The sequence below is a fragment of the Engraulis encrasicolus genome, chromosome 21 (assembly GCF_034702125.1).
Source record: "Engraulis encrasicolus isolate BLACKSEA-1 chromosome 21, IST_EnEncr_1.0, whole genome shotgun sequence".
NCBI classification, from domain to species: Eukaryota; Metazoa; Chordata; class Actinopteri; order Clupeiformes; family Engraulidae; genus Engraulis; species Engraulis encrasicolus.
The window spans coordinates 33,159,448-33,173,539 of record NC_085877.1 but is presented as its reverse complement, the minus strand read 5'-3'; the positions used below and the strand labels follow the sequence as shown (position 1 = coordinate 33,173,539).

The 14,092-nt window shown below is 45.8% G+C and overlaps 1 protein-coding gene across 1 annotated transcript in view; it reads right to left on the bottom strand.

The window, feature by feature from the left end:
• The window catches only part of rbpjb (recombination signal binding protein for immunoglobulin kappa J region b), a 141,676-nt gene that overhangs the window by 126,057 nt on the left and 1,527 nt on the right, over positions 1-14,092 (bottom strand). The window lies entirely within an intron of this gene.

Sequence of the window (14,092 nt, the reverse complement as noted above, 5' to 3'; positions counted from 1 at the left end):
CAAAAAAGGTATATATTTTTTGTTTGTTTCTTTGTTTTTTTAATTGCGGTATTCTGCTGACGACCCTCCTAATTCACCAATAGGCCTAGAGCTTTGCATTGAGTGCATACTTTGTCCCAAGTGAAATACATGGGCACTTAGAATAAAAAAACAGCCAAAAAATCTATAACGAAAACAGTTTATTATTTTTATTTTATTTTTATTTATTTTTTTAAACCTTGTGGCGTTGTGTTGATGACCCTGGTGATTCCGTGGGGGTTTTATGCTGTCACTCAGCGCCACTCTACCTCAGCCAGGCCAGGCCTCTCTCACTTCACTTCCCAGCCAAAACAAACAGCTCTTCAACAAGGGGCCGTTTTCCTGTCCAGAAGAATCAGAAAGCGCTCATAACACCCCCCCCCCCCCTATACACACACACACACGTACACACGCACACACGCACACAAGCCTTCCCTTTTTGCCTTTTTTCTTCTCTCTTACTGGCATGTTTTTCACAGCTGGGTCAGCCCCTAGCGCAACACTTCTCTTCCCGACCTCTCTCTCTCTTCTGCGTTCTCTCTCTCTCTCTCTCTCATCTCTTCTTTTCCCCCCTCACCTACACGGCTTGGGCTGCAGCAGCGTGTATCCCTATACAGAGAAAACATTCATCTGCAGGAAAGAATAGGGTAGATATACACCAAACTTGTGTATATACACACACACACACACACACACACACACACACACACACAAAAGATGTGTTGTTCTTGTTACAAGATCACCCTCCTCCAGAACACAGAGCGCACATACTGTACACAAACCCACAACTGTGTGCACACACACACACACACACACACACACACACACACACACACACACACACACACACACACACACACACACACACACACACACACACACACACACAGCTACTAGTTCAGTTCATGATGTTGACCCCAAGGGAACCCCAACCCCCTCTACAGTACCAACACTCTCACCACCATCCAGCAGCACTTGCGTAGGAAACTGAGGAACGTGTGCAGCGGAAGAAAACACACGCACACACACACACGCACAAGCACACACACGCACACGTGTGCAGCGGAAGAAAACACACACACACACACACGCACACACACACGCACACACACGCACACACACACGCACGCACGCACACACACACACGCACACACACACACGCACGCACACACGCACACACGCACGCACGCACGCACGCACACCAAGGTTCACGGCACTACAGTCTGACTCCTTGCCTCTGCGTCTGCCTGATTACGATTGCGAAATGACTGCATTCTCCCGGAAAGTCACTTGAATGAAAAGAAATCTAAAACAGGACGCAGAGTACATGCGCGTGTCTGTGTGTGTGTGTGTGTGTGCGCGCGTTTGTGCATGCAAGTATGTGTGGGTGGTTAAGCGTTGGTGGTGGTGTGCACTTCTTTTTTTCTGAATGAAACATCCTGCATGGTTTTTTTTTTGGAGGGGGGGTGGGGGTGTTGCAAAAAATGTGCTGACAACAAAGAAAAGCGAGTTCCTCTGACCATGCCGTAATCCAGTGGTTTTCAAAGTGGGGGCCTTGGACCCCTGGGCCGTGAGGGGGTGCTAGGGGGGGCCGCAGCAGTTTGGCAGAAAAAGCACAGCAAAACAAAATAAGTATTTCAATACATTTAATAATAACAAATGTACATGAAAATAGAACCAAAATAAGCTTAACAATATTTCCATAGTTAAGAACTGTCTTATGCGATTACCGAACTGCGTTAAGTTCCCAGTGGGGCACTGACACACCGACACAGACTTTGGTTTGTAAAAGGGGATGGACCGAAAAAATAGTGTGGCACGACCCATGTAAGCGGGTCCTTGACTGGAATATAGCTGGATATGGGGGGGCCTTGGCAGGAGCAAGTTTGGGAACCCCTGTAATCACGGCCGGGCCGTCCGGGAGGAATGGCTTATGAATGAGGAAACTCGGTTGCACAGAGAGGGGAAAACAAACGGCACGGCACATCACAGCAACCGCAAAACAACATTTTTGGTGCTTTCAGACGTTGTTTTTTTGTACCCAAGTGGCCTATCATTAAATACATCATCTCACATGGACGGCACAATAAGTGTCATCATCACACTGATGGGCAAGAAGAAAAAAAAACACTGGTATCTGTGTAAAAACAAGGCCAACAATCAAACAAAAGCAACATAAGCAAAAAAAACATTTTCCAACGACGTGTCCAGACAGCCCGACTGACCAACAATAATTCAAATTTCTCTGAGAGTACAACACACGGATAGTGGCAAACGAGACTGTTACGATTACAAATGCCTAGGTACTTAGTACCCAATACAGGACTGCTCTTTGACATGAGATGCACGGGGTTCATTCAGCCAGACCAAAACTATCATGTCATATGTACACCACGTTCCACATTATTATGCAACTGACATTTTTCGCTGTTTCCCCAAATAATCAATGCAAATGACAGTCGTCATAATTTTCAAGTCATCCGCCATTAGAGTACAATTAAAACGTTTTTGAATGAACCTTCCAATGATAACGGTATTTTTTAAGTAATAAAAAACTTAAAATGCTCTGTTCCACATAATTACATATTACGCAAAGTAGTTTTGTAGTGTTGTAATCCAAATTTCTTTCTTTGTTTCCCATTTACATCAACACAGTTGGATTTTTGTACCTTCTAAATTACATTTCAATGTTCAATACTTGATGATAACCTCTTTGTCTTAGTAACTGGAATGCTGCCTTTAACATTGAAGTCAATGGCAGGGCATTGCATGGGAGTTATGGAAGCCCAGATATCCTTGATGCTTTGCTCTCAACTGTTTTTGTTTGTTTGGTCTGGTGACCCACACTTCACTCTTCAATATACCCATAGATTTCCATGCCACGTTTAGGTGCTTTGGTGGTATCGACATTTTAACTCACCAGACATAAAACCCCATTGAAAATGAATGGGATGTTATGTCTGGTGAGTTAGAATGTCATCATCTCCAAAGCACCTAAACGTGGTATGGAAATCTACGGGTATATTGAAGAGTGAAGTGTGGGTCACCCGACCAAACAAACAAAAACAGCTGAGATCAAAGCAGCAAGGATATCTGGGCTTCCATAACTACCATGCAATTCCATCACTTCAATATTAAATGCAGCATTCCAGTTACAGCTTATAGCAAAGTTTTGAACATTGAAATGTATTGAAGGTACCAAATGCCAACTGTTTTGATGTAAATGGGAAAAAAAGAAAGAAATTTGGATTACAACACTACAAAACTGTTTTGCGTAATTAATTGGAACAGAGCATTTTGGGCATTTTAAGTTTTTTATTATTTTAAAAAATACCGATGTCATTGGAAGGTTCATTCAAAAACGTTTAAAATTGTACTCTAATGGCTGATGACTTGAAAAATATGACGACTGTCATTTCTATTGATTATTTGGGAAAACGGCAAAAAATGTCATTTGCGTAATAATGTGGAACGCGGTGTAGATGATTTGGACAACTGACCAAAAACACTACAAAAGCACAACCATACCCAAACTGACTAACCGACCGGCGATTTCAAATGTCTAGTTGAGTACTTAGCATCTAATACAAGGCTGCTTTTTGACATAAGATGCACAGTGCTCACTTCAGCCAGACCAGAACCATCACATCATCATATCTTGATGATTTGGACAATTGAACCTAGGGCTGCACCATTATGGAAAAAAATGATAATCACGATTATTTAGGTAAAAATCAGAATCACCATTATTAATTACGATTATTGGGGGTTTTTTTGCAGAATTTGATCTAAAATTCTAACGAAATGAAATATAACCAAGAAAAAATTATATACGGGATGAACAAAATCAAACAGAATTGTAATAATTATGTAAAAGGCAATAGCATGAACTTTTAGGTGGACAGATCACTGGCCAGAAACACCAGCCTGTCAGCATGTTCTTGTTTCAAGGACGCTTGAAGGCACGTCACATATTGCCACGATTAAATCCTGATTGAAATCACAATTTCGATATCACGATTAAATCACGATTTTCAATTCTTTTCTATTAATTGTGCAGCCCTAATTGAACCCACCGATCCAACACTCCACTCCACTCCCCTTCTCTTTTGGTCCGCACAGCGCAGTACACACAAACAACTAATATCCGCTGACATCATCGAGGTCGACCGGGCCCTTCTCTGCTCTGCTCTGCAAGGCTGGAAGACATGACTCCTCTTCAGAACAAACAAGTTTGAGCAGAATTTAGCTTTGCGGTTTGTGGGATTACAATGTTTGACAATGAGACACAGCACACACTCTTAAAAGCACACACACACACACAAACACAGTACACAAACTGTGCATGAAGCACTGCACAGAATGCACTTGATGCACAATATAGAAAAATCAATTCTTTACGTCATTTTCACTTCAGGGGTAAGTCTACCAAGACTGCAATGTTGTGGTGAAAATAAACACAGAGACAGACAGACAGACCCCCTGCAAGGCAAACCTTTGCAAAGTATGAATGTTCAACCGTACAAACACAAACACACCCACTCTCATAAACACACAATGACTCAAACACACAAACAAACGCGCGCACATGCACGCACGCACACACACACACACACACACACTTGTGGCAGGGGACCAGCATGATCAATGAGCCAAACTGAAAGAGGGCCAAGCCAAATTACTCCAAAAAAGAAAAAGTGCCTTTTCATCCCCTGTGCTTTTAGTGTGGTGGGGTGCCCTGGACTCGAAGGAGAGAGAGAGAGAGAGAGCAAGAGAGAGAGAGCGAGAGAGAGAGAGAGAGAGAGAGAGAGAGAGAGAGAGAGAGAGAGAGAGAGAGAGAGAGAGAGAGAGAGCACGAGAGACAGACAGACAGAGAGAGGCAGACAGACAGAGAGAGGCAGACAGACAGAGAGAGACAGAGAGAAACAGAAAGAGAATGTTTGAAAGAATGAGAGGGAAAGAAAGAGAGCAGGGAAGACCGAGGGAAGGAATGAAGAAAGACAAGAGACGAGAGACACAGAGAAAATCGAAAAGAAGGAAAAAAAGAGATCCCAAGCGAGAGAGCAAACAAGGCTGTCTGTTTTTTTCTTTCCTTCTTTGTCTGGCCAACCACAAAAACAACTGGTCACATTTCAAATCGGCACAATGGACACCACGCTCGCTTGGGGTAGGCGTATATGACCGCCACAGAGGGACACTGACACTCACTAACTGACTAACTGACTGGCTGTGGCTGTGATTGTGGCTTGTTGGGGGGGGGAGTAGCATTGGCGAGGGAGGCTGCCTCGTTTGTCGCTGCCCGCATGGAACCATGTGTGCCCACTGCCTCACCAGGCATAGAGTATAATAAACCCATCTCCAGGCCAGGGAAGCCGACAGGGGGAAACAAAGGGGTCAGTTGTCCTGCCCCCCCACCCAAAAAAGTCAGTTCCCCATTACATTATGTACCGGTATTAAGGGGGGTGGGGGGTAGGCGGCTTCAGATGGGTTTGTCCCTGGCCCCCCCACCACTCTAAAAAATTGGGGCCCCATTGCATTTTATGTATTGACCGTGTGTGTATTTTTTGGGCTGGGGGGGCTTTCAGATGTTTTGTTTGTCCCGGGCCCAGCCAAAGCTGTCAGCTGCGGCCCTGCTCTCATCTATTCAGAGTTTAGCCCACAACGTCGTTTAAGGACATCAACAAAAAAACAACAACACACAGCAACCAAAAAAGCAAGCCATCAAACATCATCAACTTCACGAACAAACAACATCAGCTTCATCCACAAAGTCCACCACTGTGCGTTGTAATTTTTCTGCAGGGATTTAAAAAAAAATGTGCACGTGTGTGTGTGTGTGTGTGTGTGTGTGTGTGTGTGTGTGTGTGTGTGTGTGTGTGTGTGTGTGTGTGTGTGTGTGTGTGTGTGTGTGTGTGTGTGTGTGTGTGTGTTGCAACGGGGGTGAAAAGTACAACAAAGAGACAAGTACAAATATATCGTTTCACTTCCTAGGCCTAAATCAAGCTAGCACTGAAGCAGTCACATCGCATGCTGGAAACAAGTGGTAACTGATGCAACAGGGGCCACAGTTGCAAAAGCTATGCTGCGTGTGCGTGGGCCAACATGACACTGTCCTTCAGTGCTAACAGATGCTTTTGCTTACTGTAACTGTGAAAAACATGACATTTCAAAACAATTTTTGAAAAGCTAATGAAAGCCAAGCCAAAAAGAAAGTATTTCAAAAATCTCTTTTTTTGCATTTACAGTAAGCAAAGTATCCGTTGCACTGAATGACATGTTGGACGTCTTTGACCCGTGTGTGTGTGCGTGCGTGTGCATGTGTTAAATGTACTCCTGAGATAACACCCTAAAACTCAGGCCCCATTTTGATATCTTAAGCACTGTGATGACGTGAAACAAGTGCATGCATGCACAAGTTAGCCCACCACCAACACCCATTTATTTGCCCGTCTTAAAAGTCCAGGCCATTTTGATACTAACATCCAAGCAACAAATACCAACTCATGCACACACGCACGCACACACACACACTTTTTGGCCAACACTATCTGCTCGTCCATCCGTCCTTAAAACCCAGGCCATGCTGATTTCCGTTTCAGTTGACACACACACACGCACACACACTATTTTTGGCGAAGACCAATGTGTGTGTGTGTTTGTGTGCGTGTTTGTGTGTTTGTGTGTGTGTGTGTGTGTGTTTGTGTGTGTGTGTGTGTGTGTGTTTGTGTGTGTGTCTGGGTGACACCCCAAGCAGTACCTCAGCAGCAGGTGCAATGGGTGTGCACCGAGTGAAGCCTGTTGTTGTGTGTGTGCAGAATGAACCAATAGGGATTGTGTGTGTGTGTGTGCGCGCGCGCGCACCAGGAGTGCCAGGAGTGCAGAATGAGCCTTCAGGCAGTTGGAATCGGTGTGTGTGTGTGTGTGTGTGTGTGTGTGTGTGTGTGTGTGTGTGTGTGTGTGTGTGTGTGTGTGTGTGTGTGTGTGTGTGTCAATGCCAGTGTGCACAATGAGCCTTCAGGCAGTAGGGCTGTGTGTGTGTGTGTGTGTGTGTGTGTGTGTGTGTGTGTGTGTGTGTGTGTGGCGGCTTGGCGGGGCGGAGGGGAGTGGTTGGGGCGACACCGCATTTGTGCTTCCTTTTAACCCAACACCGTCAGGCCCCCCAGCCTTCAACATCTGCTACACTGCCGGCCGCAACGCTCTTCTTTCTCCTCACTCTCTCTCTCTCTCAGTCACCCTCTCTCTCTCTCTCTCTCAGTCACCCTCTCTCTCTCTCTCTCTCTCTCTCTCTCTCTCTCCTCTCTCTCTCTCTCTCTCTCTCTCTCTCTCTCTCTCTCTCTCTCTCTCTCTCTCTCTCTCTCTCTCATAACCGGTATTAGGGAAGAGGAGACCCCCCTCGGGAAACGTTTCTCCTCTAACACTTTTCACCTCCACCACCACCATTCCAGGGAACTTCCCCACTCTCCCCCTCTCTCTTTCCCCAAAAGTGTGTGCTTGTCTGTGTGTGTGTGTGTGTGTGTGTGTGTGTGTGTGTGTGTGTGTGTGTGTGTGTGTGTGTGTGTGTGTGTGTGTGTGTGTGTGTGTGTGTGTGCATGGCAAACACACACCTTGGGCTCTGTGTCCTAAGCTGGCAGCTTTTGTGGTGTCGTGTCATCACACAAGCCACAGAGAAGGGGGCCCCCCCCCCCCCCCCCCCCCCCCCCCCCCCCCCCCCCCCCCCCCCCCCCCCCCCCCCCCCCCCCCTCCCCCCCCCCCCCCCCCCCCCCCCCCCACCCATCATTGACATGCACTGCTTTGGCAAGGAAAAGTATGAAGTTGAAAAAAAAAGAAAAGAAAAGAAAAAAAAAGGAGAGCAAAAAAGTGAGAGTGAGTGAAACGAACGGAGAAGAGAGGAGGGGAGAGGACAGGAGAGAAGGAAAACCGAAGCGAAGGAAGAAAGAAAGAAAGAAAGAAAGAAAGAAAGAAAGAAAGAAAGAAAGAAAGAAAGAAAGAAAGAAAGAAAGAAAGAAAGAAATGATATCAAATGGCCGTTCCCTGGAGGGCAAGACTTTGGCTGCATTGTGTGGCAATAAAGTGATTCATGGCCTGATCATCATGGCAGGTGATGTGCAAGAAGAGATATACCCGACTGAAGCCAGGGTTGCCAGGTGGGACTGATGACTTCCATTTGTCAAAAAGAAAAAACACGCACATCCATCTCAAAAAGGTTGGGTGCAGGACTAGCAGAAATCACATGAAAACTGAAAGAAAAGTCTGCGACACCAAGCTCCCATTTCTCTTATTTTAGTGTATTAAAATTGTTTTTTTTCTTTAATACAATAAAATGGTGTCACAGACTTTTCTTTCAGTCTTCAACTGATGACTTACAGCCCCAATTTAAGCCCAAGAACCGCCAACTCAAATCCTGCCCAATTTGAACTAAATTCTATTGATATCTATGGTGGTAAATCTATTGAAAAATACGCCCCCAAGGCCCTACCGTGGCTCTAACGGTAGGGCACTCGTCTACTAAGCGGCCGGCCCGGGTTCCATTCCGACCCGGGCCCTTTGCAGACCTCTCTCTCTCTCTCTCTCTCTCAGTCATCCTTAACAGGCCAATTGAGTGTGAAAAAGCCCAACCTGGCAACGCTGATCGCAGCTTCCCCCTCCAGTGTAGTGGGCTGACTGAATGACTGGGGGTATTTCTCAAAACCTGGTGCGCACACTTCTTCACACTATCAGCCTAATTTGTCACGCCCAGTGATTGGATACTGTTTAGTGAACTCTACGGAGTATCCAATCACTGGGTGTGACTAATGAGGCTGAATACACTTGGAAGTGTGCGCACTAGGTTTTGAGAAATGCCCTGAGTCTCTTACAACATGGCCACTGCAACCACATGTCATGTCCTGCTCTGATGGCACAGAGAAACCAACACCCACACAGCATGAGTCTCTGTGTGTGTGTGTGTGTGTGTGTTTTTGTGGGTGTGCATGCGTGCGTGCGTGCGTGTCAACAAACACTCAAACTCACTCTTGTGCAACCCTCAGACTCCCAGTCATACATACGCCTCTTACTTGTTAATATACTCAAAGAAAACAAAGATTCTCTTTTACTCTCTCTGTGTAGAGACGATATGCAGGCAGCGGCTCCACCTGATAAAGTTACCTCAAATAACTTGGAAGACGAAGACGCAGCTGCACACAACAGGCTGGCTCAGGCAGGCAGCCAGCTGCAACTTGCACAGGACACAGAGCTACCCATACCTGTGATGAGCAGAGCAGAGCAGAGCAGAGCTCTCTCTCTCTCTCTCTCTCTCTCTCTCTCTCTCTCTCTCTCTCTCTCTCTCTCTCTCTCTCTCTCTCTCTCTCTCTCTCTCTCTCTCTCTCTCTCTCTCTCTCTCTCTCTCTCTCTCTCTCTCTCTCTCTCTCTCTCTCGAGGAAGATCAAAGGAGATCCTGGTATCGGATTTCTTCATTGTATTCATAAGGCCGAAAAAAAAAGAATCGATGCAAAGCTTTTTCTTTTCTTTTTTAAGATACCACACACCCTGCATCCGCCTTTTATGATCCACATTTACTTTTTAAGCACATTTATATAAACTATATACAGTAATAACAGTAATTCACACAACGTCCGACATTGTTGGACAGCAAGGGCCAAGGGAAATGACAAAATGATAGTCACAGCAACACACACTACACTGTTGGCAGGCTCTGCAGAAAACTCGCACTGGATGGTAAGTCACTCTCTGGATGACAGAGACCCCTAAACAACCTACACTTTCCACATAGGGGAAATATCATCCAAAAAAAGTGGTGTAAGTGCTAGGGCTGCACGATATCAGAAAGAAAATTGATACGCAATAACAGCATGCAATACCTCAATAACAATATTTAACGATATTTAGAAATATAGCCGAGTGTTTTTCTTGTCACTAATTTGTCAGTCTGTCTGTGTGGGGGGCGTGGCTTTGGTCATGGCGGGCTTCTTGCGCATTTGTTTATATTCAGATAGTGATTGGACAACGAAATTGCATTTATGCCTCACCCGTGCAAGGTGGCAGCCCTCAATGGCGCCCCAAGAAAGCAGTGCGGCGGGACGGTACCATGCTCAAGGTACCTCAGTCATGGAGAAGGATGGGAGTGAGCACTGGTTAATTACTCCCCCCACCCACCTGGCGGGTCAGGAGTCGAAACGAAAACCTTTGGGCTACAAGTCTGACGCCCTACCTGCTTACCCATGACTGTATCAGGGCTTGACAATAACTTTTTTTCTCACCAGCCATTGTGGCTAGTGGTTTTCCCGAGTCACTAGCCACACTTGAGGAGATCCACCATACACGCTGCACAAACAGAGCATTAAACATCCTTAAAGACAGTGTTTCCCATACATTGAGGAAACTATGGCGGCCCGCCATAGTTTAAATTTGGCCGCCATAGTTTACGAAAATGTAACAAAACAAAAAAAAAACAAAAAAAAATTATTTATTTATTTATTTATTTTTTTTTAAACGATTTCCGTTTTTGTTAAAAACGATTTAAATAACGATTTCCTTCGCATTTTTCTCCTGGAGTAAATACATCCTATAGAGAAAACCACAAGTGCTTGAAAGACAGAGGGATCAAAAGCCTAGTCAAGTTGTTATAGTTAACTTGGGTTTGGGAGCAATATAAAAAAAACTTCAGAGGGACAGTTGGGATGAGTTTACTAACACTCCCCAGGCTTTGTTTTACAGTTGTAATGAGTGACAGGCCTTCACGGGCTGCATAAGTTATAGAAATGAATGTGTAATGAATGTGAATATAGACATAAATGTGTAATATGTTGTTCAGCCCTTTTAATGGAAGGAATTTTGAAAAACTGGCCCTGTGACCAGCACCCCTCATGTAGAATGTGTACGCCTATGTGTGTGGGGGAAAAGGCATAGCCTACCCTCTTAAACCCTTTTTGTTTATGCGTTACACACAGTGATCTTAAATTCTTATCTCTGCTCCTATTTTGTTTTATTATTGTTTTCATTATATAGAGCCCTGCATGAGGGACGAATGAAACTGTGTTGTAAACAGAAATGATTCACTGTACTGCATTTTTTGACAATGACAATGTACTACTATTGTACATGTCATGGGTAAAATGGGTAGCCTTATATCTCAAAATATAAATGGCTGAAATGTAGGTCTAGGCCTATAGTTTCTCCATGCGCCAATGTCATACTGTACTCATTGTTTTGCCGTTTTGCATTTACGCTGTGTGAAGACAATCCCCCCCCAAGGCCCGCGTGACAAGACCCCGACCCCCCCCCCCCCCCCCCCCCCCCCCCACCCCCACCCCCCAAAAAAAATCCCTGCTGCCCCCATAGTTTCCAAAATTTCTGTGGGAAACACTGAAAGATCACACACACCCTGGTCACAGGCTCTTCACCATGCTACCATCTGGCAGGCGCTTTAGGACTCTGCGTGCCCGCACTACGAGAATGAAGGACAGCTTTTATACCACTGCCATTAGACTCTTGAACTCAATACGTCACCTCCCCCCCCCTCAATACTTCAGGACTATCGATACTGTGAGATGCACATGGATTTTTATGGATTTTTATATATTATTTATTTACTGTTAATATATCTTTTATTTTGTGGGCATTTGTGGGTTGCTACTAAACATAATCTCGCTATATTTGTAGAGTGACAATAAAAGTCTACTCTACTCTTTAAGCTTAGCCTTTCTGCTAGCCAGAGTTTTGTCATCTTTTTTTTTTTCTTTAGAATATTCTTGCATTTAGATACAAACAATTGATGCAGCTACTGCGATGCGTCACTCACACCTGTCAAAGTGGCTAGAAATTGTTACCAGCCACAGCCCAGATTTACCAGCATTTGGCTGGTTAGCAGGTGCCAATGTTAAGCCCTGCTCTGCAAAGTCCCCACACACAGGATGGGGTGCCCTTGAGCAAGGCTGCCACGGCATCTAACCCCACATTGACTGCTCCAGGGATTGTAAAATCTGTGTCTAACTCACAGTGAGTCACTTTGTATTAAAAAGAAAAAAAAAACATCTGCTACAAGGAATGGACTTGTGACAGAATATAATAGAATAGAATAGATTATAATAGAATAGAATACAGAATAGAATAGAATATTATTATTATCGCCATTATACACATGTGCCATGTGAACCCCCAGTGACACAATGGGGTAGGGAAAAGGATTTCCCTCATCAGTACGTCATAAATAAATAAGATCTAGACACCACACCACATGAAATATGCACTTCAGTTCAGACATCCATTATCAGGGGAGTGGATGGGTGTGGGGGGCAGATGGGAGTGTGGGTTGGGGTACTGGGTGCGGGGTGGCGGGGTGGGGGCTCCTTTATGCACCAGGTAACAGAACCACAATACTGCCCGACAAAGGCAAAGGCAAAGTGCACAAACTACAGGGGGGTGCTGTGGGCTTACATTGCCGATGGGGACCCCGGTTCGAGTCCGACGGGGGTCATTTCCCGACCCTGCCCCATCTCTCTCTCCCACTCATTTCCTGTCTACTCTCACACCATCCTATAATAATAAAAGTCCTAAAAAGCCCCCGAAAAAAATACTTTAAAAAATAAATAAATACATACATAAGTACACAAACTACATACATATTTAGTCAAAATTGAGTTTAGACTGAAGGTGGTCCTCATGACACCTCCTCTTTCTTGTGACAAAGCCCCCTCATTGCTGTTTAAAATGTGCAGTAACTACAATATCCAACCTAAGTCTAGTAATATGAAGGCTTTGAAGGCATTTTTCTCAGTTTCAAATCAATGCCAGGGTAGTTACCGAATTTTGCCTTTGTAGGGCAGTACAGTGGAAGGTGAACAGCTTCTCAACTCAACACCATATTGTGAACTGAACCACAATAGCCTACCTTAACAATAGCCTACCATAATATCTGCAAGTCTGTCTGGGTATTAAAACATGTAGGCCTGCTATGGACAGGGCAACGTCTGCTCTTGAGACGGTCAGTGACAGCAGGGGAGGATGCGCCGTGCGTGCGTGTCTGTGTGTGCTGCCTGGGGAGCTGGAGTGGTGTGTGTGTGTGTGTGTGTGTGTGTGTGTGTGTGTGTGTGTGTGTGTGTGTGTGTGTGTGTGTGTGTGTGTGTGTGTGTGTGTGTGTGTTGAGTGTAGGGTGTATGTGACCCCCGTCGTGGGTCTGTTCGCTCAACTGTAGCCGCGGCGGGGAAGGAGGGAGGGAGGAAGGGAGTACAGCAGGGAGGGGGGGGGGTGTGGAGACGGGGCAGGGCAGGGCAGGGCAGGGAGGCTTCCTCCTCTCCTCTCCTCTCCCCCAGTAGCCTCCAGCCGTTGACACAGCAGTGCCCTTTGACTATGCTAATAAAGGGTCCTTATGGCACCCTCTCATTTCCCCCCAAATCACACACACACACACACACACACACACACACACACACACACACACACACACACACACACACACACACACACACACACACACACACACACACACACTCCTTTTTTCTCCTTGGAGAGCGGAGGACATAGTCTAGTGTGATTGCATCAGGATGGGGTGGTGTAGGGAAGGGTGGAGGGGTGATTGGGATGGGGGTGGGAAGAGGGTGGCAGAGCACCCCCCCTCCTCCTCCTCACTTTAACAGAAAAATATCATCTGGACAGGTGGCCAGTCTATCGGTTTCTCGCTTCCCTGACAAGGCAGCACGGACGGAGACGCGTGCTCCAGCCTCCAGCCCAGCCCAGCCCGCAAACAACCGACCTACCACTGGCTGCAGGCTGGAAAGCCCCCAGACCAGCAGAGAGTGAACATCCCATCCCAGCCATCCCTCTGCTGCCCTCCCCTCAACTCACACCCCTCCCTAGCTTGCAGAGAGAGAGAGAGAGAGAGAGAGAGAGAGAGAGAGAGAGAGAGAGAGAGAGAGAGAGAGAGAGAGAGAGAGAGAGAGAGAGAGACTGTCTGTCACCCACTGTGCAGTCTGTGAGGATTACCAATTGTGCAAAATAGAAATGGGGGGGGGGGGCATTTACCCTGGTTCTTAAAAAATCCAGACGTCCTTTTCAATCACTGTAAATGAGCATTTTGCAT